The 26121-nt window shown below is 39.5% G+C and overlaps 1 protein-coding gene across 11 annotated transcripts in view; it reads right to left on the reverse strand.

Moving 5' to 3' along the window:
* The window catches only part of LOC310892987 (uncharacterized protein), a 592327-nt gene that overhangs the window by 446015 nt on the left and 120191 nt on the right, over positions 1–26121 (reverse strand). The window contains exon 3 of one of the 11 annotated variants that reach the window (XR_014578618.1): positions 23627–24862. The exons of the other annotated variants lie outside the window; for them this stretch is intronic. The gene's annotated coding sequence lies outside the window, so the exon portion shown is untranslated. Of the gene's footprint in view, positions 1–23626; positions 24863–26121 lie in introns of those variants that run through there. 11 annotated transcript variants of the gene reach the window in all.

The following is a 26121-nucleotide window of genomic DNA, read 5'->3' on the forward strand; positions in this document are numbered from 1 at the left end:
TTACATGAAATAAAGTTAATATTTTCCTGCCTTATGAAGATGAAAATACTTTGGTTGGGATTTAACAGCTAATAAATTGTTCTATAAAAATACTGCTCTGCGGCAATCATCTTGGTGGACTCATTTTCTGTGTACTAATTACTGGGGATGAAATCCTGGCCTTGCTGACACAAACCAAAACTCCCACTAATTTCAGTGGAGCCAGGATTACGTCTACACAGTTTTACAGACACCAGTTATGAACACCATCTCGTAGATTCAATGTTCATGTTTTGCATCTCAATAAACAAACGGAGCAGGGAAATCTAGCTGGTACGGACCTAATTTCTCAGATAACAAATCAAATAAGAAAGCACTGGAAAGTAGGTAGAAAACCAGGAGAGAATGGGAAAGACATTCTGTAGCAACACAGGGCTAAGTCTTGTATTTTGAGCACTGTTACACGAGGCATCTCGGTACCTTACTGTTAGGTTCGGCATGCCCTGATGGCATTCGCTGCCTCCAGTCAGGCACTGGGGCACCCTGTAAACACCCAGGAGCTCGCTACCTGGGTACCCAGCTAGGCTGTCTCAGGATCTTTATCTGGAGGGCACATTTTGCACCATATTCACGGCAGATATTTCTTCCTCTGATGGGAGCTCAAATTTCTTTCTGTGAGCTGATTTGATAACCCTGGGGTTATAAAAAGGGAAAACCCACCATATCTTGGAGCATAGTGCATCCACAAAAGAAGAAAACGCACCAGTTGGTATGCTTTAAAACAGGTAAATACTATATGCTAATTGAAACAGCTCCCACAGAAGAAATTGAAAGAAGTCCTACTGCTTGGAAGACTCCTTGTCATTAGGGAACCTGCCAGGGACAGAAGACAACCATGATTCCTCATCTTGCTTCCAGCTAGTCCTCCAGGGAAATTTTCCAGGTGGGTTTTCCATATTCTAGTTGAGCACTCTAGTCTGCAATACTGGCTATCGCTACCACATCCTCCTCTCTCATTTTCTGTTGATACCTTCTTGCTTACCCCTTTACAGCTGCTAAGACTGACATGAGAGCCTGTTGCCCAGCAGGTCACAAGGTTTTCAGTACAGACAGTCACAAAAAATTTAGGTGTTTTCCTACCTCCTGTGGAAAAGGGTGGGCAGGGAACAGGTGCTCACAGTGGTAGCTGGCCACCAGATGCCACAGAGTTTCATATTTGGCAGCAGTGCTAGGCAAGGAGCCTTTTTCTCTCCCTGGCAATTTATCCTTACCCCCTGATGCTCCGTGCCCTGTGCCAGGACGTGCTTCTGTCTTGCTGCACAGTGAAGAGGGTGGCAGAGCTCACCCAGCTGAAAAGTGCCCTTTTTTGCTGGTTTGATTTTCAGTCTAAAGAAGACATCGCGGATGCATGAATAACCCTCTGAGGATATAGGGAGCGCAGAAACTGCCTAAGTTAGCATCATTGCTGAAAACTGTCTACAAAACCACATCCAAAGGGAGAGGTTTTATGATCACCTACAGCTGATGCAATGCCACACTGTCACCAAAGGGGACATTCAGGCCCCCTCCATTGTGCCAGTAGCAGCAGTCCCAGTGATGTATGGCAGGCTGGCTCTGGGACTGACTAAATCTACAGACTCACCAGGGAGGTGTCAGAACACATCCCTTCCATGAGGATTTAGATGAGTTTAAACCAGGCATGATATATTATCCCAAATCCTTTCCTGGACTTAGTCAATCTTTACCTGTCCCCTCACAACTGAGACACAATATCAATAGAGCTCTAGGCCTAAGAGGACAAGAATGGTAGAAACAGAAATTTGGCTTACATGCCATACTTTATTCAATTTAATAAATAAGTATCTGTAATATTCTATAATTACTTCTCTGGATAGAATAAAAAGAAATAGAAAGTATCCATCTCTATACCTAACATTTTTAAAAACAATTTTCATAATTGATTCAAGGCCAGCTGCAGTATAAATCATATTTCGCAAGTTCCTAGAAGCCTGACATACCAAATGAGACACATTAGTTGCTAGAAATCAACCACCACTTTTTACTCTAGGTCTTCTAGTATAAGCGGTTACCTAACTTTCTTCCAGGTACATTATTACATCTTTTCTCTTCTAATAGCTATCATTAGCATTTGTATGCAATGCCCTACACATACAAATAAGCACTTTTAGCAGCACAGGTAATAGGATCATTTTCAGAGACATCACCTGCAATGTCTAAACCTATCCTAAAGGACCCTGCAACTTTCAGTATCACTTTCCAGGGCATGACCTATGTATTGCACTGCCTTCCTTGCCCTGGTGACTAACTTACACGTTCTGCTGAGGCTTAAAAGAACAACTTTTTCCAGTACCTCCTGGGAAGAGGTACAAAGCCCACCTCTTTAAACATCACCTCAGAAGATGCCCACCTGTATCTTTCTCTCTCCGTTCTTCTTGAGGCTCCCCTTTCTGAGCATTTGGCCGTAAGCTCTTCCATTTTCTCTTCCTTCCTCTGCTAGCTGTGGCATATTTCTGTAAGCCTTTATTCCACCCCTTTTCTTTACCAGACACAAATACCTCCACTCTCAGAGAGGTGACCCCTGTTTTGCAACGTTACTATTCAATGGATTTCACTGTGAAGCAGCTTCTGTGCTCAGCTCTGGAGAGCCTTGAGGTCACAAGAGAAATGCTACTGAGGCACCTCAAAATAGATGCAACAAACTAGCAGATCTGACAAGAAGCAGTTTGCATAGCTTTCAAAATGGACTTAAGGATCAAGACTTTAAACAGGTGAGTTTCCAAGCCTCTACTCCAAGATAAATGTTACTTTTGCACTTCTCTCCTGTACCATCAAAGACTTGCTACTATTTTGTAACTTTTCTCTATTTCTGGGAGCAAGCTTCGTGGCCACTCCTGCCAAATTTATTCTACACCACCAAACCTAGGCCCTGTGCTATCTCCCTGTCTGCTTGTGGCCAGGTGGAGAGGCAGATTAATGAACTCGTGCACAGCCAAAACCTGAGAAGTGCATGCTTGAGTTCCTGCCAGCCAAGCAACTACAGATTGTTTCCTTATCTGGCTTTTCCTGTAAACAGCTAAAAGCTTTGGGAAAACACACTGGGTCCTTTTCTAGGAATGAAGATATGCGGTCCCCAAGGCTACTGAGGGGATTCTTTCTGCCACCTCTCTCCCATCAAAAATAATTAAATTAAGAATAATTAATAAGAAAGATATTCACTAACTCTATCATGGTTGAGTTGTCATTAAAAGTTTTCTTAGGTAAGAGAGTCTTAATTGGAAAATGAGACAGAGACACTGAACTGTCTCTCCAGGAAAATGCTTATCTCCATCTGGAAGGGAGAAAGGTGGTGGGGTAGGGGGGCAGAGGGCAGCTTTCTGTTGGCCAGGGTGAGCTACCTGCTGGTCCTGTTTAGGAAAGGGCATGAGAACATCTCTTCTGGACCTCATGAACTAAATTAGGTAGACAACCAGGCCAACTAAACTAAAAATTTATGTTTTCATATGGTCTCTAGCTTTGCAATAATAGAGCAGCTCAGTTTTTTTCATATATCTACAGCTGTTTTGGAGGGTGTGTTATTACTTTGATTTTACCAAGTAAGAAGTGAGACACAGAGAGGCTAAGGATTATCTGAAGGTTACCCCAAAGGTCTACTGGGGACCAAGAACTTACACCCCAGAGTCCTAACCTACAGCTACTGTTAGCTACTTCTCCCTCAGCCAGGGGTGCCCTTTCCTCACTATATTGAGCAAGACATATTTATCTTGTAACAAAATGCAGTAAATGAAGTAACAAAATGCACGGCAACATTGAACGTGTCATGTCAATGAAGAGCATGAGGTCTCATGGAAACCATACAGACTGAGTACGGAGGGCATAAGACAGATGGGGTTGAATTTGGGAGGCTGAGGGAAGGGATGAGGAAGAGAGTCTGCAGCCCATCCAAGGCCTACACTAGCATCCTTGTTCTGTAAATGACAAATATTTATGAGTGCCTTTGAACAAGTAGATCTCCCCTCAGCCCACCTACAGGATGACAACAGAAGTTATTCAGTTAGTTCAAATGACAGTAGCCTTCATCACAGTTCCATGTAGCGGACAATAAATTCTTCACCAATTTAAGTCTAAGAAATTCATCAACGTTTGATCAACACACTTTCTTTAGTAGCACTGTTACCTCAGCCCCACTATTTCAGCAAGTCATGCTCCCCAGTCTGAGGTAAAGCCAAAACGAAGATGCATTGTTACTCTTAATTTGGCCTCCTTTTCAAGGGGCCATAGTCCAACTGTGGGACCAGAGCCAGCTTTGCAATGAACATGTGTTGCTGTTTAGTGACCAGAGTGCTCCTGCTCCACTGCCAGTCAAGCTGCACAGCAAAAATTTATTGATTTATTTTTAAGACCCTTGCCTTCTTTGTCATGGAAGTTGGAAGAGAGCACATACAAGTACTCTCTCTTAAGGACCATTAACATGCACTTAAAGACCACTAACAGATTTCTCTGAAAGCTGAGGGCTGACCCAAGAAAAGAATAAAGATTTAGATGTCTTAATCAATCGTAGGATGACAAAGAGCCAACAGTATGATAAGGACATAGCAAAAGGTGAATATTCACGTTGTGCGGCAGATAGCACTAATAATACTTCACCTCAAATCCTGTATAGAGTTTAGCATCAAGCTTATGTAACCGAAACTCAAACACAGAGAAAGGCTGCTAGTGATCTGAGGAATAAGATCATATTTAGAAAAACAGACTTAAATGCAGCAGCTTCTGTAAATTCAGCAAAATGGAGGCTAAGAGGAAATAATTGCTTTCTGTAAATATATCATAAAAGTAAACACGAAGAGGAAAAGAGGTACTTAGTCTAAAGAACAATATCAGTACAAGAAGAGATATAAATACATTTGGCCATAAATTTAAGCTGGAAATTAGAAAAAGATTTTCAATCACCAAAATAATTAGGTTCTGCAGCAACTTTCTAAAAGGCATAGTGCAATCCATCTAGTTTTGAAAAAGGTCATGATTAATTTATTAAAAAGATTATATAATTTGTCTACATATGATAGGAGGAACAGCACTTAATGATAATGTTATTTTCCTATGACAGTCTCATAGTTATAGTAGTTGGATCCTGCCTGAAGACCTGGATTCAGTCCTTACTACCATCAGGGATGGAGGATGTGGAGCAAGCCAGTCTAACAAAGCTTTTTACCAATGTTCACAAATCACACTCACAAATCTCCTCTCCTTCAGTTTTTGGGAACCTGGGTTCTAATTTGCAGCTGTGAGGAGGAATTATAGCTGCAACTGAAGTCACCAGGATCTGGGTCTTGAACACACAAAATATGCTAAAGTGCTAAGAACTGAGAAAATATAGACCCTAATTATCTCAAGGATGGCAAACAAAACAGGTGGCTGTGCCTCGTTTCATACCTGTGCATCCAAGTTCCACATTACTGCAATAGAGATGAGCCCCAACACCTCAAAAATGCTTTGTAACATTAAACAATGTTTTCACAGTGCACAAAGAAGGTGATGACTAGAAAAAGCTTACGAGAAAAATGAATAATGTCTTTGGGAGATCAGACTTCACACAGCATGTAGTGATTCAGGCTTGAGCCTACACATTGAATAGCAAAAGAAAAATAGTTGAACTTCTGCTTTTTCAGTGTGTACAACTCCTCAGCACACTGAACAAGGCAGAATCCGAGGAGAGGGGGACACAGTGTGTGATCATGTAATTAAAGACTATATTATGATGATGATTAAATACTAACATGAATGAGCCAGTTGCTGTTACTGTGTAGGACTGAATGCAAATGATTTTTCTTTTCAAATTCTGCCTTGGCTAGCTGGGGAGAAGAATGGGAAACACCAGTTCCCTCTCTTCTGTATTCCACATGGCTTTGATTTCCCTTTGTAACTCTCATACTCCCTTCTCTTTTACTGTCCTTGGCTATCTTATCTTTCTGTTTTTGAGAAATAATGCCTTCAAGAGATGTAGCTTAAACTTTATCTTGTAATTGTGTGTGCTCAGCGTTGTAACAGGGTTAAAAAAAAAAAAAAAACAGTTAGTATACTGTGCAAACGCTACTGCATTCACCAAAATAACTGTGAAGGCATACTGCTATCATTTGTTCTCTTTAACCTTTATTAAAAAAAAAAAAAAAAAAAAAGATTAGAAATAAATCTATATAAAGGCTGTTTCCACTGTATGAGGTTCAAAGAGCATTTGGCTGATGAGTGGGTAGCCTGCAGGCTGGACAAATTGTATATGGGTTTTTATTTTATTTGTAAATTTAATTCTTTAACAACTAGTGTATATGTTTGAGAATATGCCGGGTTTAAACCGAGAAAGTAAAAATCTCCCTGAAAAGTGATTCTTATTTAACACAATCAGTTGTGGTAAGGAGGGAGGATCCTGCATGGCACCTTTTTGTCAACAATACACATATGATCGCACATACAAGCTTGTAGAGGGGCAGAGACACATGCACAAAGGGCCAGATTTATGTAACTTAATCTTTCTACAGCTACTGCAGTGGCACTCATTTATTTCAAATGTTTCAATCCATTTTTAAATCAGATCAAATCTGAGGGAAGAAATAATGATCTTACTTTCAGAGATGCTGAATACATGACTCTTGATGAACTCAGTGCCAGCTGTTGACACTCAGCACCCTCTCAAAAATCAGCATAAAATACTAACCCTCTGATTTCAGATATGGAGTATTCATCTGGAGAAACAAAGACAATAGTTTTTACTCAGTTAATTTGAAAGACCGTGTGGTTTTGTCTTGGCATATAGATCTGCTTTAAAAAAAAAAAAAAAGATTTAAAAAAACAATTTCACCCCAATTTGGGGTTATATCAATCTGTTTTCCAATAGATTTCTCCAAAGAGCAAAGAGGCTTCTCAGAAGCAGCGGAAATATATTTCAAATGTTTATTTTTATAATGTAAATTAGCCAGTGACAAAGCAAAGGTTTCTGCAAGAAAAAAAAAAAAAAAAGTCTGAGAAATTGTTCAGGTTTTAATTAAAAATCCACTTTTCCAGCACTTAGTTGAGTAAAACTTGTATCTGAGTAAAATAAGTGGAGAAAAATAACACAGAAGAAAAGCATACAGATAAACCTGAACCCCCAAACCTGACAACTCTCCTCCTAACTCTATCAGAAGTGGTAAAGAGCGCAAAAGATTTACTCCCAAGGGAATGAACCACAAGAAATAAAAGCAGGCACTTTACAGAAGAGCACTGGGGACACGGATGAGGAAAGGAATACTTGATCAGGGAACACAGAATTGCTGACAAAAATAATAAAGTGCCTTTGTCAGGCAATCAGAGAGGAATTACTTCTTCGGATGTTCATACTGCACCATAATTGAGAGCGCAAAGTAAAAGTAAGAACGATCATTCATTTCCCACTCTGCATATCAAAAACAGTACAAATCACGTCTAAAGATGCATCCATTGTGCCCATTAGAAGTGAGCTGAGGAGGGAAGGCCAAGGGAAAGGAATAAGCTCCAAACCTCAGGACACTGTACAGAGATTGCCCCTGGCTAGTTTCTTTTTTCCCCCCTCAATACAAGAGGAAAAGACAGCTAACGCGAACAACAAGTAGAAACACACTGGCTAGAATAGTAATTTATCAGACAAGAGGCAAGTTTTGATCTAACAATTAAGCTAATCCCACCAGTTGATGTCTCATAACACAAGAAAATTAAACCTTTTTTCTTTGCTTTCTCTCCTCTAGCTTTGTTTACTCATTTGTCTTGCACCTTGTTCTTCAAGACTTTTTTTTTTTCTTTTGCAATCACCAATATGCTTCCACTAGTCTCCATTCCACAGCACCCGCTACAGACCATAAAGATATCTGTGCAACAAATTGACAAATCTGTCCGTTCAGTGATCACCGCTACTGCCTGGTGAGTTGGGGTAATAAATCATTTTAGCAGATGAATTTGTCATCCAATACTGTAACAGTGTAAAAGCAGCAGAGGCAACAAGCCTCCAGGCAAAGGAACAGTAGCAGAACCTAAATTACAATCTAAAAGGTAAAATTGCAACAATAAGGAGAATAATAGGATAAAAACATTTTAGATAGCATGTAATCAACTATAATCCCTAAACCTGGTATGGCTGCAATTCAACGGACCCACATATTTTGGTTGATTCTAACCAGCTTCATCCATGCTTGGAATGAGCTGAAGCCAAAGCTGAGCTGGGAGTGTAATGCTCTTCCCACTCTTTCTACCATTTTGTCAGGAGTCATTGGTTACCTGTTTCTACCTCTGTGAGTTTAGCCACTGTGAAATACCATTGAGTTCTGGTCATTCTTGTCTTCTCATATGTCAAGTGGTTGAGTGATGCTCTGAATCACAACTCTGGCTGCATGTCCAACCGCGGTTTGGCTTCACTCAGCCTTATTACAGCCTTGTAGTCCTCCAGCTGTAGCAAACCAGCTGGAACTCCAGCCTGAGTTATGCCCTGTGTGCCCTACGTGATGAGGTGGATTTACACATGTTGGGAATTGCCACGTTTTTTGCTGTCCTTTCCCAGGGCTTTCTCATTTGATCAGAATAAAGAAAAGAAAAAAAAAAAGTAAAAGCCTAAGACAGAAAGTGGAGCCAATTTTTTTCTACAAGATGACATCCTATATTTTGCCTTAATCACCGCTAAACCACAGTCAGAACTCAGCCTATACAAGAAAAGCCTCATGGGGGGAAGAAAAATCAAACAGCCTTTTCTCTAGGTACACAACATGGCATCAAGTCTGCAGAACAACCCTCTGATGACCCATGTCAGACTTCGACTCGAGAGACAAGCCTCAGCTGTAAAAACCATTCCAGAGGTGTTGAAGTGAAGAAGAGGCACCACAAATAGGTCAAACACCAATCCGAATGTTAACAATGTGTAAATGTCTACGCAAATGCACTCGTCATCAGTACTGCCTACAGCAGTGGGACAAAATGAAGATGTGCATGGCAAAAACACACAAAGGAAATAACGAGCTGGTGACAATGTGGAAGACTCTCACGCAACAGCCATCTCCACCTCTTAAGGATGGGATTAAACCCTGATTTTACAGCACTGATTTTTCCCTTTGTGAGCCTGTGGTCAGCAGCAAGACCCCCAGCCCAGGCAGGAGGATGTGTGACGGGTGTTACTGCAGACTGGCTGACAGGTCAGACACCTCTGGATTACTTCTTGGTACCTTCTGCAGGTGGCCTTGAAAGGGAAACAGTGCCAACTGCTCTAACTGAACTCCTGCACCATTTACTGGATTGGTCTTTGTTGTCTGTGCAGGTGGATGTGGAAGAGTTTTACCAATACAGGAACATTACCCAAAGAATATCCCTTTAAAATCCTCTACATACGAAGGCGACTATTGGTTTTAATGGACAGAGATATAGGTGATTATGTCAGCACCACTATTAGACATAACTTCAGAAACAGCAGAAAGTCTAAGTTTTTATGGTGGAGAAAATAACAATAAACATGAAACCCCGGTACTACAGCCTATAAATAGGAATTGTTCTCCTTGAATATCAAAGCTCTAGAGCAGGTGACAAACATCATCTCTCCAATCCACAGATTTATAGCAGATGGCAAACAAAAGAGTTACTACCCAGAGTTACCACAGATTAGCACAAGAACCTGCGTGAGTACTCCCACCTGTGGCAAATGTGGGTACAATCCATCAGATACACCCCGGTGCAGTTCCACTTGTTGCTGTCAAGCAGCCCACAGTAACTCGTTAAATCACAAAACCTCAGTCGTGGGTATGAGCCCAAAGCTCTGGCCCAGAGTGCTGCTTCTGTTGTGGGGGAGTTGTGCGTGAACGTACCCAAACAAGTTTTAATCTGCTCACTGGGTAACACCAGCAGTTAACCATCTTACCCAAATCCTTGCCTGAGTTCTAGTTTATGGTAGCTGACCTCACAAATTCTGACCCCTGCAAATCCTGCAGGCATGGGAGTGCGAGGAGTACAGATGAACTCTCAGCTTCTGCGAAAGAGCAATTAACTAATCATTGCTCAGGTTTATTAAATGCTTTGGAAACCACAAAGTCTGAAAACTATCCTTCCCTATTGCTCAAGATTACTGCTCTGGCAATGAAATTCTTTGCTCTGCCACTATCAAAGCACTAAAATACATTATACCTCATTAACAGAGATGAGAAACAGAGCTGTAAAAGAAATATTCAAACAGATCTGATTGCATTTGAACTACTTGGAGGAAAAACAAACAAACAAACAAACAAACAAACAAAAAACACCACAGTTCTGTAGCCTCTCTCCATCACCAAAATATATTAAAATATTTTCCACACAGCATCCACCATATTCAAGCACCGAAGGCTATCACTAACAAAAAGAAAAAATAAGGAAAATCACCAAAAGAGCTACCAGGCTATATAAATTAGTAGTAGAATAATTTCTTTAAATGATTGCCCACTAATGATAGCTTTCAGGAGATAAAGCACTAAGTCAGTGCCAGCTAACATGATATCTCCTCTATCTAGGCGACTGGAACAATCACACCATTCATGATAATGACAATATAAACAACTTCATGTCTCTAGACTTAATATTCCCTATAGTAAGAAATGGTACGTTTATTCCACTTGCAGCAAGGTTGAAAGCATATGCAAGGTATATCTGTGCTCTTGGTTTTACCCATCCAAAAAAATAAAAAACAATATGCAATATTTTACATGATTTTGACAGATAACAGACCACATAATTTCATGATCATGTGATGAGCAAATCTGTGTCACATTTGGGAACTCATGAGGCTAGGCAGCTGTGGGCATCCCTATCTTGCAGGAACCATATATGCATAAAAGATAATTACAGCTTTCATTTCTTTAAGTTTCTATCCATTTTTCTGTCAGGAAACCTTGAAAATGTAAATGAAAAAGCAGTAGATGGCTTGCTAGCTTTGTGAAAGGATTGAGAGCAAGGTTAAGTTTCAAGAGAAAGTTGGAAGTGAGAAACCTGAAAATACACATTCCCTTCCAAACACCTTGATTAAACTTGAGGTGTATCAGAAACCTAAGCACAAGCCCCAACCCTCCCTGACCAGACTACGGAAGAGATCAAAGTGGGGAGCTCCTTAGCTGGCTAAATGGAAACAAGTGCACCTATGCTTAGCTGGAGATCAAGGAGCCTGTGCTTCATGGGGATGAGAGTGGCACTTAGCACTCTTATTTTAGCAGCAAGGATCAGACAAGTTGTTGTCTTCATTCCCATCCTGATCTCATTTACACTATTTCTCATGGCTTATCCTCCACCTCCTTGAAGAGTTGCTTTATTTTCTTAACATCATCCAGACAGAGAAATATTTCCCTTTTGTCTTCATATTTGTGTGTCATGGAGAAAAGCAGGGGAGAATGACATCTTCAAGTACATAAAGTGATGTTATAAAAAGAACAAGAATCAATTATTCCCCTTAATTAACGAGGACAGAAGAGGAAGTAATGAACTTAAGCAGCATCAGGGGAAATTTAGGTCAAATACAGTTCCTCTGTGAATTTCCACAGAGTAAGAAGCAGAGTTAGGCAAATGAACAAACCATCAAGGGAAGTTAGAGTCCTCATCAGTAGTATATAGTCAAGGTTAGAAATCTCCCTGGAGGACAACCAAGGACTAAATGAAGCCATTCCTATTCCCTCAGTGGAAGAACGGACAAGAGATTAAACTCAAGCCCTCTTTGAACAATAACAAGTCTCCTTTCCTGTTTTGTTTTTCCTTCCTCCTTATTAACATCTTCCCCTATTTTTCATGTTGCATGAAGCGTTCTGCATCGGATAGCTAATGTTCTTTCAGAAATCCAAATGGAAAGGTCAAAATATTTGTATAAAAAGTATTTATTTTCCAAGCCCCCATGGCTTTCTGTCATGTCAGGACTTCTAATAGCAAAGCCATCCCAAGATCTACAACAGCTGCTCTTTACCAAGGCACAATTCATGTTTCAAGAGACAAGCACAAGACAACAAGCTATTCTAGTACAGTTTTTTGGTAAAAGAATATTTCATTCTCCTTGTCCTTTTTTATTCATATAACTAAGAGAATATGTTAACCAGGCAACATAAATATGAAAGAAATTTTTTTCTTCCCAAATTGAATCCTTGTTTGTGAAAGTCCAGACATTCTATTTGTAACTTTTTCATTTGTGAGTACAGTTGAGTAAACCAAAGTGAACTTGATGGAAATAAAGTCCCTACTTTTCATTTTAGTTTCTATTAAAAATTATAAGGAGTTCTTATCTCTGTTGCTGCTTCACACTTAAAGATAAACTAAAGAAACACCACCCTAACATTTAAAAGCAAAAGCACTAGGAATTACTCTCAGAAAAGAGAAAAATAAAAAAGGATTCCTTTCAATTTTAGGCATTGCACTTGCATGTATGTTCCATCTGGCTTTCACTTATGAGTTAAAAAACTTATGTTTAAAATATTTTATAATGAAAAACATTTCCACACAAGACAAATACCAAAAAAAAAAAAAAAAAGGAGAATTTTGCAGATTCCTTGCAAATTTTGAACATTTTCTCCCACATTCTCACTTAAAGAGGCTTTTTACATATGCACACATACAGAGGTAAAGGCATGCAAGGAAACAGCTTATTTTCTTTTGGAAAATAAGCCACCAAAGGAAGAAAATGACCACTAATCCTTGTAATCATTGTTTCAAATTTAGTATTCAAAACACCCTACTGGCATTTCTTAAGATGTCAAGCACATTTCAGCATTTTGCGGAATGAAGGGTATAAAATTAACTGGACTTGCATCAAGTTTTCCAGATTTCTACTGGAACTACTATTCAAACCAATGTAAAGAATGATTCACTTCACCATAATCTGCATGCCCTCTGCAGTCAGTCTGAGCTATGGCCATCTTGCTCACAATACGCCTCACTTTGAGAGAGGTTGCACCACGCAGATCTCTCAATCCCCCTCCTACCTACAAGATGGAATCTAGGCAGCAAGTAGAATCTCTGAGATTTCTGAAGTTATCTAGGAAAAATTTCTTTTTTCTTCAAGTTCCAAATGACTTTTGCACATCACAGCTCTAAATCCCATATGCACAATTTGAGAGGAGCTCACTTGTCCTAGGGAGTTTACTACCTTAACAGACAGGTGAATAAAGATGAAGAAATACAGAGTGATGGGTGCAATTCAAAGAAATTAAATCAGAACAATGATGATGTGGCAAGTTGTCCCCTCAGTCCAGTGTCTTCTACCTAAGAGCAAACCAACTAACATCACAAAGATGCTTAAATCCTTCTTCCTTCCATTCTGAAATCCACAGGTCTAAATGTTAAGGATATATTAAACGTATCCTGTTGGGTTAACCTACTGCATAATCTACAGTTATACAGTTGTGATCACAGCTATTTTATTAGCAGTTATTTCCCTTCTCACTTTAATTTAGCTAGAGAAAAGAACAGCATAGGGACAGAAATCCACTAACAATGGGACATACCCATACTAACACAGAGCACGGTGAAACTCTCCCTGACACATTTTCACTGTTATTGTGTCAATGTCATCCAGGTTAGGTTATCCATCAGTCCATCTAAGATGAAGTTATGTGCTCGACTGGAGCACAGATATACCTAGGCAGATATATCCGCATCTTACCTTCATTAGCACAAGACTACAAAACCAGCTTAATGACAGAAATAGAATAGGATTCTGTCACAGTAGCTCACCTCACTGCTGGAGGTGAAGTTAAACACACCAAATAAATGTACATTGAAAATAAATAAAGATCAAGACAGGTGAAGAGATGGTGACATGACTTTGAATACAACACTTCATTCACTCCATTGCAATACTTTACTTTTAGAATATCTTGCATTCAGCAAGAACGCAAACAAAAAATAAGCACCAAAACCAGATTCAGTACAAACTCATCAAGTACTGGACAATCTATTGCCTAGTAAATGCCACAGGGTCATGTACATGATTGGTACACCACACAAAGAAAGGCTACTCTACTATATCTCACTTTTCCCTATGGACAAAACTTGTAAAAGTGGGGAGACATTTTATGATGTGTGTGACAGCTCTTTTCCTGTTCTGGTACTGTAAAAATCCATGTCCATATCTGGTAGGGCAGAGGAGCTATAATCACAGACTTCTATAAAGTCTGGGAAAATAATAGGAACCGTATCCCCAGATCTCTGAAGTACATTTGAAAGTCTAAGTCTAAATTCCTGAACATTTTTAATATGCCATTGTATTCTAACCAGCTACTTTATTCCAGTAAGAGTTGCCTTTCTTCTTACAGATGACTCCCAAACTAACTTATATTGTTTCAATAAGGCACTCTGTGCAAACTTTCGATGTTTTTGTTCAGCTTTGTTTCCCTTAAGATTATTTCATTTTTTTCTTCTGGAAATTGTCAGTATTTGTTATAATTTTCTAAAAACAAAATACCCCAGTTCATTCCAGCTAATTCCTTCAAATATTCCCCCAAAGCATATTCTTTCAGCTGCAACATTGATAGGAGCTGCCATAGAAAACATGTGGTTAATAATAAACAGCTCACAAGGTTGCAGGCTGTTTTTAGTTGTCTTGTATTACAAAACATAAGCTCCAGCAAGACTTAATATAACAGTCATTCCCCAGAAACAACACAATTTAACACTGTTTAGACTGCTGTGGATACAAGACTCTTGATGCCTCCTCCCATCAATTTAAATGTTATTTTCCTCCCTGTTCACAGATCTTCTCTCTGGAAATCACTCAACAATATAGTTAGACTGAATTGCTTTAAAAGTCTAAACACGGACTCAAGTAGAAGAAAGACAGTGGTAAGGACTACCTTCAGGGTCCTTTTTATTTACCTGTTGTTGGAAAAGAAGCTTAAGTTCTGGGGTTCATTAAGTAATGCTCTGTTACATAAAAAAAATGCTATCAATCTGTTTTAAAAGAAAAAAATAAAGATTATATATATATATATATAAAGTCACAGGAGTCCTATTGGTGGACAACTTCAGAATTTTGGTTTCGTCTTTCTCATGAAACTTGGGGAACCATGGTGAGATGAAAAATGACAATTCCAAGTGCAGTAAAAGGGATCCACCAGGCAGGCAGAGCTCTCTTTGCCTCCCAGTTTATGAGTTTAGGAACCGAGAATATGAGTCAAAGAGCCCAGGTAAAAAAAAAAACCTCACCAAGAGGAAGATTTTCCCAATGTTCACATTAGAAAGAGTTAGCTTGATAAAATACAAATTAGAAAGCCACCGGGAAGCTCTGTGCTGAAGGCTTTATGTGGTCAGGAAAGGAACTAGCAATCATGTGCACTAAATGACACTGTATTATCCATTTTGGTTAGCAGTGTGCAGAGGGCAAAGAGTTTTGAAAAAGGAGGAAAAATAGGAAATTTAAAGTAAATCTAAGCAAAGACAGGCCAAAGAGGAAAGGGATGGAATGTAACCAGGGATGGAAGGAGATCCTCTAGGGAGAAAAAAGAATCAGCACAGAGAATTGAAAACCATTCTAAGTCAGAGGATGGAGAAGTACCAATAGGAGAAATAGCCGGAGAAAATCCATGTTGACAGCAACAGATCTCCCTGTCAGTCACAGAGGAGAAGCGTTGCCCTGCGAAAAGCCAATTTAGGCATCAGGAAGTGTCAGAAGTGTCAGGTGGGATCAAATTGCCCAAAGGAGTTTGAAAATAAAGGTGAAGGGATGAGCAGGCTGGACTGGCCCAGTCATTGTAATAAATGCTGTACTACCAAGAAAGAAATCCAAGTGTATTTCTGTGCCAGTTATCGCTTTCTTAGAACAAAAGGGGAAATGTGCAGAGGAAGAAGGGATCACTGAAGCTCTGAAAACAGGAACAAAGTGCTACATCTGCACAAATTGTAAGTAGTAACAAGTCATCACCTGTCCAGAAAATTTTAATCATTTCAGAGTGCTTTCATGTGGAAACACATGCCAGGGAAAAAGATTCCAGGGCCTAACTCTGCTCTGAAATAATTAGGATGACTGGGAACTTTAGCACCTTCCTATAATTGTGTGAATTCAACTATAAACCACACAAGAGGAACAGATTATTATAATTTTAAATTAATTTGCAGTATTTTTCTCATGATGATGTCACAACTGGTGGTCACGGAGACTATTATGACACCAAAAAAAGATCAGCTCATGATGTCCAAAAGTGGGAGTTGAGTGAACTTTTTTGAAGGCAAATCAAAAAGTCAGTTTGGGGCAAATATTCCTAGTACTTAAAGTGTGATTTGTACCCCAATTTTTATTTCGAGATTTTGGGTGATGCTATATAGCAAAGGAGCCTAGTTTTCTTTGAGAGACCCAGCCCAGGTGCGAGGTGTGTTACAGCTCAGGTAGGACATAGTTAACCAGCCCTGCCAAGAGGCTGAAGATTTGTTCCAAGTCAGGACATTGTGCTAACACAGCCACATTTCCATTACTTGCCACAACTCATTCAAAGCCAGGCAAGCTTGGCCTCTCTTAGAGGCACAGGCCTTTAAGTCAAGCTCAGGCATGACTTTAAGGCAAGCAAAGAATTAGTCTGCCCAAAGGACAAAATATTCTGTGAAGCTTTTCAAAGGAGGCAGCAAACATATATAAACATTTGAATTTGCAGCTTAATTAATTCATATAGTATGCAGGAAAACTGCTGTTTGGAAACCTCAGACTGAAGGCTTAACTTTTCAAACGGTTATTGCAGGAGAATGATAATAACCCCTTCTAAACCAATAGAGCTATGTAGCTGAAGATACTTCCATATTTTAGATATAATAATATGTTATAGTTTTATACACATCTCTCCAGCTTTACTTCAACTACAGTTAAAATAATTGGTTCAACCTGCTCTGTTTTAAAGCCTCCTGTCTACAAATTCCTCCCTATATTCCACACTTGTTATTTTAATAGACTCTGCAACACATCCTGTCTTCACCTCACTTGTTTTCTGTCATAAGTTTGTGTAAGCAATAACAAACAGTTGCATTTTCATTCTTAGAATTAAAAATATTTATTGCAAAACATATGGTTCATCTGCCTCGAACAAAAAAGTCCAGACTTTTCAAATTATAAATCAACATCATTGTTCCACTTCTAATCAATGCCACAATAAGCCTAAATGTTCACATATGTAGTCCTGTAACACACAACCCAGTGTCAACTTACCGAAACAAACTCAAAATTTCTCAGCAGTTTCAAAACTGGTGACACTAAAAGTTCAAACTTTTTTTTTTTTTTCCTGGTTTGTGGGGTTCTGTCTAGATTTGATTTTGGCTCCTGTTTCAAAAACAATTTTTCATATAGAAAATTCAATTCCTAGTGAAGTGACATTCCTTCTGCTGGAGTGGAAAACGTTGTCTATCTCACCTTCACTAAGATCGTTATAAATTATAAATTTGTGCTATAAAGTAAAAGGAAGAAAAACTATCAAAAGATGAACACCGATAAAACTTACTTTAACTCAGGTTTAAATTGTAGCTTTTAAATTCACAGTTTGTCCTAAGAACAATATAAAATATTTAAAATGCACTTAGTACTACCATCAGATCAGAAAAGAGCAACAAAACACTCTACCAGGCAACATAACCCCCATTAATATTTTTTCCCCTGATTTTAAAGACACATTTCGTATCACTCAGTGGATGTAGAAACAGTGATGGAAAGTACTGTCATTCTGCCAAAAGAACATACAGAACAAGACAAGTGAGAGCAATTAAATTTCTGATCAGTATAATAATTTAACTGCAGATCTGGAGACTATAATCATCTGGAACATTTGAGCATTATGAAATATTACAAGGGCAATGTTCCATAAAGTATCATACATGGCTTATCACATGAAGGCACCTCACCTGACGGTGTGTAGTGGCTCTGCCATTCCCCTGGAGATGTTATATGTTCTAACAGTAAAGACCACGAAAAATTAGAGGGATTGCAGACCAGATAAAGAATTGTGTGTGCATCCATTCAGAGCAATGTGGAGAAAATTCCCAAACACAGGGCTGTCATTATCACAGGCTTCCTTTACTAGGGTTATACCTTTAGTGCCAGGACAGTTGACATATCAAAGGAAAAAGTAATATGATACTTCAAGTAATTCTTTGTGTCAGTCACATACAGAGCACACTAGCATCTTGGCCTCCTTGCTATACACCGAATTTATCATTTATTATGATGTAGGTAAGGTGTCCCTTACACAGTCACTATACGATGTCATACCCCTAACAAATCAAAGATTCAGCATAGTATTCAAGAACACCCACAAAAGCCCATCCTGTGAGAACTAAAAAGGACCTATTTATCGACATTCCACTATGCCATGGATTTTTCTGCTTGCAGAAGGGGTAAGTGATTATTTCATCAGCTGAGAGAGAAAAAGCAGGGCTACTTGCTAATGCATCAGGTGGAGATGCTTTATCGCAGCCATTCTGAGGCAAATAATTTGGGGTGACATTCATCTCACTTCATTTTAGCAGTCTAAAAGTCAGGTGTGTAATCTAATCTACTCATTTAGTTCCACTTAAAAGTCAGTGAAGAAAAACAGACCCCTCCAGAAGACTGGGGAACAAGCAGGCCCTCACTACATCCTAAAGCATCTGGATGGATTGTCCTCCACAGGCTACTTCACCTGTTAAATTGCTAGTTGGACTCAACTTGCCTACCTCTAACAGAATCACATTTTTGAAGGCATTTTGAAGGTACCCCATGCTCTCATGGGAGTCCCACTGGCTAAGCCTTTGCTGTTTGATCCGAGAGGAACAAAGGAAATCAAGGGACCCAAATTTCTTTTCAAAATTTACACATGCTCACTCTGTGCATTGACCATCCACCAGCAGGATGAAGTCAATTGCTCTGCCACTTCCCAAAGGCACTTGTGCAAGGATACGACCGCTGGAGTCTCCAGCTTACACGTGAAAGCCCGCTGGGTACATACACAGTCAGCAAGGATGGCTAGAACCGCGATCACATGTTGCTGGGTATTTTGGGGTTCACTCGCACCACCACACACAATCAAGCACGTATGACATGATTTGACAGCTGAGCCGTGTAACTACCCCGTGCCTGCCACGGCCCGCTCCAGCAGGGAGGTGAAACCCATGGGCTGAAACCACCACCTCACGAGTGGGCAGTAGGCAGAGCTCACAAGCAGCCGGTTAAGGGAGCTCAGCAGTGGTAAGTGGATTAGCTGCCCAGCCACCTGTCAAGCTGTGGTAACCAAACTGCTCAGGAGCATCTGGCCATACTGGTGGCTTCCGATGGGTTTTCAAGACAGCAACGCTGCTACAGTATGGAGACAGCTCATAGCTTGAGCTTGAGAGTTTTGGGGTTTGGGGCAGGAGAGCTAACTAGGCGTGCCACAAAGCAAGTGGATATCCCTCATTTTGATCTATTGTGGGGAACAGCTTTTCAAATTAAATAGCATTTTTTGAAGCTTGGATACTTCCAAGTCACAAAAACAGTTCCTCCAAGCTTGTGTGGACAAAACTTCACACTTCTGGCAAAATCTGGTGGATGTTCTTCTGCTATATTATAACCTACATGCACCCCAATCCAAACTCCAGCGGAAGGCAGCATCTCACTACATTTTTCATCTTAATATTGTGTGACAAACCTGCTTATCTTGACTTCTGAATAACAATGCTTATTCCAAATTAAAAAATAAAAAATAAAAAATTACTGTCACTACAATTTACATTTAACAGTGTCTTTCTTGGCTAGCACTGGGATAATACTGCCAGGAGAATTCACAAACATTAATTTGACTAAGAGCATACATTCGCTTTGACAGCATTCACCAGGGTTGCTGTTTGCCTGGCATGAATATTCATTCCATTTTATTTTTCCTTTGTGAAGTTGCTTGTAGGAAAGCTATACCTGGACAAACAAATAGAAAGGTTCGTGAAAGAATGCTTCACATGGTCATGAAGCCTCTCATGTCCTCCCTGCTTTCAAAAGATTCAGACATTACATCAGCAAATACAAACAATCCCACATGACAAAAATAAAGATTATTGAGTAGATACACAAGCTTGTAGGAGAAAATAGAATAATAACCACCCTCATAAAGGCCTTTTTAGCCACTTGTCTGAAAAGGCTTTAAAATAAAGTTCCAATCTGCTTTAGTTAAGCACAAATTATTGGACTCAGTATGGGAGAAATTAGATGAATTCCTACCATATCTGCATCATAAAAGAGATTAGAGTAGATGATCTAATAGTCCCTTCTGGCCTGAAACCCTATGAATAAAAAGAAAAGCTGCTGCACTCTCCACATTTTCAGCAAATATAGCAAATAACCCATAGAAAATGGGTTATTTTTCCCTCCTTCAAAAGCCCAGTAAAAGAGAACATTTAGGTTTCTCGAGTCCCACTGTAAAACTCTCCATATATAAGCATAATCTTCCAAAGATAGAAAAAGAAAAAAAGAACCAAAAAGGCACTCACACAAAGCATTTGCTGAGCAATTTTGAATAATGAACAAATTAGAGAGGAAAAAACCTGTTTGTGGATAATTCATGAACAGAAAGGAGGATGACATTGATCAAATAAATTATTCGCTGTAAATAGTTCATTCAGCTCTGGCTTCAACACACGTTACCAATTAAATCAAACAGAGCCCAATCCCACAGCAATTATTTAGGAAGTACAATCTGGCCACTTGAAAGCAACTCCAGATTGCTTAAACTGTTCCTTTTATTTTTTCCCCCTATTTTGTCAATATGCGATTTTTCCCTCTCTTTGAGTCAGACCACTCTTGCCTACCTGCAATACCACTCCACATTTTTCAGCTCTCTTAGCATATTTCCAAGTTTGTAAAGACTAATGTTTTTCCAGCTACAACTGACCTTAGTCAAATTTTTCTCATTCTTCATCAGTATTTGTTGTGGGAAGCAGGTCTCAGCAGATAATGATCTTGACACTATAGGTAAAAAAAATAATTTCCAATTTCTTGTTTAGCTTTGTTTATTTTTTCCTAAAATGACTGGTTGTACATATAGATTCATATCCTGTAAACTAGGCCTGCTTTCTTCTTCACGATTCAAGCATTTCTCTTATTAGTTTTGGGTTTCATTTCATTGAGCCCAATAAATTCTAAATAGTAATTTCTGCTAGATTCATTTCAGTCTTCAAGATAAAGACTGATTAATTCACAGCCTTGACCTGCTGCTCTTTGTCCCACATCCTATTACATATGCTCTGTAGCTCAGGCCTCCTCTCCACAAGCACAATTCATCTGTTTTTCAGTCACCTGTCAATAAGCACGAGCTATTTCCCTCCTTATCCTTTACGTATTGTTAAAATGGGATGGCAACCATTGCAATCTAGACTCGAGAATATCAGCATGAAAGACTTCACAGCATCAGGCATGAGCCAGCTTTGGTTTGTCAGCAAAAACAAGCAGTCCCTGTGTACATTCATCCCACTAAAGTGAGGCCTACATGTCAGCAAAGCTCTGCAAAATACTGAAAACTTGGGTCAGTCTCTAGGACAAGTTATGCCCTAATTTAAGCATTAAAGACCTCCACCAGGAAAGCATTTTACACCTGTATGGATCCCACCTGATCATCACAGGGTTCCCTTGAGGTGCTTAGGGTTCCCTTCAGACACACAGGCAGACTTCATACTGTAAACCGCTACCAAAATACATGAAATACTAAAAAGTCAGCACTTCAGACACCTGGAAGATTCCGGTTCAGTTCTGGTTTGTCATGTTAGTCACTTATGACAACATCTATATTGTTCTGGTGGTTCGTGGCTCAAGGCCAGCTCCTTGACCATACATAAAGCCTCCACAAAAGTTCGGACGAGTTGAGGCCCAGGAGCAGCCCCAGGCACAAATGTTGTTCATACCATCACCCTGCCCACGGTGGACAGCAAGGAAAGATGGAAAATTGAAGATACTTGTCTTTAAGACCTCAGCAACAGTCAACAAAGGCAAATCTAGTTATCAGTTCTGTTAGCACATGACAGGGTAACAGCCTCAGAATGCAAAAGTCATGCACGAGTGTGTATCTTCCTCTGGAAAAGACATTTCTTAGCCCAAACTAGGCAGTCTGTCAGCCTTATCAGTACTGAAATAAAAGATCTATCCTTTATTTACCTTTTGCTGTATCAAAAAGGTAGCTTATGTGGACATACATATGGACACTGATTTCAGGATATGGTTTTATCATCTATTTGGATAGCTTGCATATCTCTTTGCTCTATCATTCTGTAAGGATAAGGAAAACATAGCTGAGTAACTTTTACCATGAATCCTCATAAGTGTTTCATAAAAGCGTTAAAGTGTTTTATATGGTTTTATAAAACCATAGAATGGTTTGTGTGAGAAGGGACCTTAAAGACCACCTATTTCCAACCCCCCTGCCATGGGCAGAGACACCTCCCACTAGACCAGGTTGCCCAAAGTCCCATCCAACACGGCCTTGAACGCTTCCAGGGATGGGGCATCCACAGCTTTTCACGTTCTGCCAGCTGGGCTTCACAGTCTTGCTGGATATTTCCTAATTCACCTCCCTCCTTTCATCCAGATGCTTAGTCTATCTTTCCTCCTTTCTATTGCGTGTGAATACCCTTCTGTTTGAGGCGTCAATCATCCTGCGATGCAATTGCTTTCGCTCGTGGATGAAGACCTTCTAGGAGAGTTACATTTCTGCATAAGAATGCTGTAACGCAGGCTGTATGACTTGATTTAGGCTAATGGTTGTGCATAAAAATGCCTTTTCTATACCACATCCTATCCCTTTGATCAAATTTTATTCATTGTAATTATATTTGAAAACAAACTTTTAAAATATTTCTTCTTCTAAGTTCTAATAGAAGTTCATATGTATTTCTTATGTGTGTGTATGCACATAACTTGGAAAATTATTTTCTTTTACTTTGCTTACTAACAGAAAAATCCAGTTTCTCTAGAGGGAACTGAAGATGATTACTATATTAGTTCTAAGACCATTTTCCCTTGCACTACAGCTAGTAAATGATAAGCGGAACAGGAGCTGAGCAGGTGCAATTGCTGTACTGTAGTAATAGCTACACTCCCAGCTAAACAGCGGTACAGATATCAGCCAGGCAAGTGCAATATCCTAACCACAGTAGATTTTCCAGTGAAGATTTGAGGGCTAAAACCTACAGCAGGTCGAGCACCTTACTGTTAGTCCATGAAATTCCTTTAGCACATGTATAACTCAGAAATCAGTGCAACAACTCCCACGCTCAACTCTTTGGTGGGTTCTAGAGAGGGTGACATCCCATTTTCCTGAAATCACAGAATCATCTGGGTTGAAAGAGACCTCCAAGATCACCTAGTCCAACATCTGATCTAACACTAACAAGTCCTCCACTAAACCATATCACTAAGCTCTACATCTAAACATCTTTTAAAGACCTCCAGGGATGGCGACTCAACCACTTCCCTGGGCAGCCCATTCCAATGCCTAACAACCCTTTCAGTAAAGAAGTTCTTCCTAACATCCAGCCTAAACCTCCCCTGGCGCAACTTTAGCCCATTCCCCCTCGTCCTGTCACTAGGTATGTGGGAGAATAGACCAACCCCCACCTCGCTACAGCCTCCTTTAAGGTACCTGTAAATGACCACCAGGAGAGGATAAAGGTGGAGGACAGGAGTGAGAAGCTGCCCAGCGTGCAGGGGGGATTTGCACACAGTATTCTTCCAAAGTACAAGTTCTAGCATAACAGAAACAAATGTGCTCATAGGAAGAAATATGCTCAAGGGGGCTCATTCTCAGCACAGAGAGTTGACCCTTATTTCACCATACAAAATTATACCTGAAAGGTTAGCAAGCTTCAATAGCCATATGGTGACAATAAAGATTCCCACGCTTAACACAGTGGAGAAAGTAAGGGCAGTAAAGGAATGAAGAAAATGGGCAGAAAACATGACTACACTGAGGAGTCAGGCAGAAGCACAGCAAACACGCTTGAGAGGACAAGGTTAGGAGCCAGCTGTAATCGATTTGCACATAGATAAGGACACAGACAAGTGCCTTGATAGTGCAGGCTGAAAGGTCAGAAAGGTGGATCTCAAAGCATATTACTAACTCATTAATTAAGCTCGCTCCATACCCCTGGGAGCTAGGTACTGTAACTTGATATTCATCGCAGAAGTCACTAAACCACAGCACAGAGTGGTTCAGTGACTTTGCTCAAGGTCACCACGTTGGGAACAGAACCCAGGCAGCCTCTGTCCTCCCATCCATCCCCTGTGCTTCTGGGACACAGGAATTCATGTCGTGAATCAAACTGTACTCATGACCACTCCAAGCCACAAAAAAAGTACTCATAAGCAGTATTTTAATGTTCAGCTCCAACAAACATTAAGGCAAAACACCATTTTTAAGCCGTTACTTAGTAAAGAACACATTTCACCTTTCCCCAAACTAGAGGCAGAGTTGTAAGATAAACAGTCACTGGCATCATTTACAAGTGAGACAAATGTTAACATAACTTAATTAAAAGACAGATTCTGTAAGATGTTCAGCATGCTCACAGCCATTGATCTCAGAGGATGAAGCACTAGCACTTGAAGAAAAGTCTCTCATTTGTTCAATGTGAACATACAAAGGAGTTAATAAAATTAATGGCGTTTTTTGTAACAACAAGCTTTTATCATTTCCCAAAGTATGGTATGAAACAAACCTTCTGTTTTATAAGAATGAGATAATAATTAGTTATGTAGCAACCCTTCCAATCAGATCGTTTAGATCAACAGATCCTTTCAACGTTATAATCAAAGTCATGATCAAACACACAAATCCAATTAGACTTCAGCCATGAAGAATGGTTCTTTGGGTACAACGTACTTCAAGGGTAACCTGGACTCACAGGTAAAAGTAACCTAAAGTGACAGAAGCAAAATAAAATGGGATTATATATGATTAATAAACATGGAAATAATTCTGCTGAAATCATCCATTTTCTTCCAGCCCAAGTCTGTTTAATAGTTAAAAAAAAAAAAAAAAAAAAGTCAAACCTTATCTGAAGCTTTTTGATCCCAGAGAACTAAATTCTCTTTATTGGGCCCCTCTTTTTAGTTATCATTAGAAGTCCTGCAACTTGCTCAGTGCTGTAAAGGAGACATCTGTTGCCTCTGGAAAGGAGAACCGCTCCTGTCCCCAAGAAGAAGGTTGAGTTAGGTTGGGTTTTTGTTTCCTTGTTTGGATGGGGGATAATTATTTTCTGTAATCATTAGAGTTCACATCTCACCCAAATTCCTAGGATTTATTTTTTTTTCCAAATCTCATCCCTGACATTGCAGAAATGCATATTTCTGATGTTTTATGTAAGTGGTCCACACGCAGCATTTTTCTTCTTTAATTTTGTTCTTCTTCCTCCCCAACCATACAGTATAGCAGTAAGTTCTAGAGAACAGCTAGGTAAAATAACGTTTCTCTGCATTGCTTTAAAATGCTGAGCCTTAGTTTCATGGTACATCTCTTTGTACATAGGTCTTTTCGGGGAGGGATAGTTTAACATTTTTAAAGCAGAACACCCAGAAATAATTTTTCTACTTTACAATACACGTCATTTCAAAGCACTGAAGTTTCATTTTCTCTCCTTCCCAGAAAATAAATAAATAAATAAACGTGTTGATCAAAAACATTAAAATAAATCACAGATTTTGAATAAATTTTTAAGGAAATCTTCAAAAGCCAGCCTTTAGATCCGGTCCCATTTCTAATCTTTCACAGGTTTAAAAAGATGAATGCATTTTTAAGGCACAAGTGAAGCTTATGCCTTAAAAAAAGGACATCCAGTTCTGATGACGAAAGCCAGTATAAATGAATATACTCCAGAAGCTCAGCTGCACCAGAGGACAACACACTTATTCCCGTACTTCTTTTTTGTACAGGAACTCAGACTAGACAAATAGAATGGAACCTCAAACTCAAAAATTACATAGATGTATGTTTTCCAGGGCCAAGTAAACTGCCCTTATTCAAGTAATCTTAACAGCAAAAGTAGTCACACAAGCACTCAATTGCTTTTGCAGCATTATATATGTGGCATAAAGCAGTGAATAATTTAGAGAAGAACATTAGGTAAACAGAGTAGTTTCCCAGTTGTACCACTATTTCACCAGCTGGGTGTCCTGGA

The sequence above is a fragment of the Anser anser genome, assembly GCF_964211835.1.
Source record: "Anser anser genome assembly, chromosome: 1".
Taxonomy (NCBI): Eukaryota; Metazoa; Chordata; class Aves; order Anseriformes; family Anatidae; genus Anser; species Anser anser.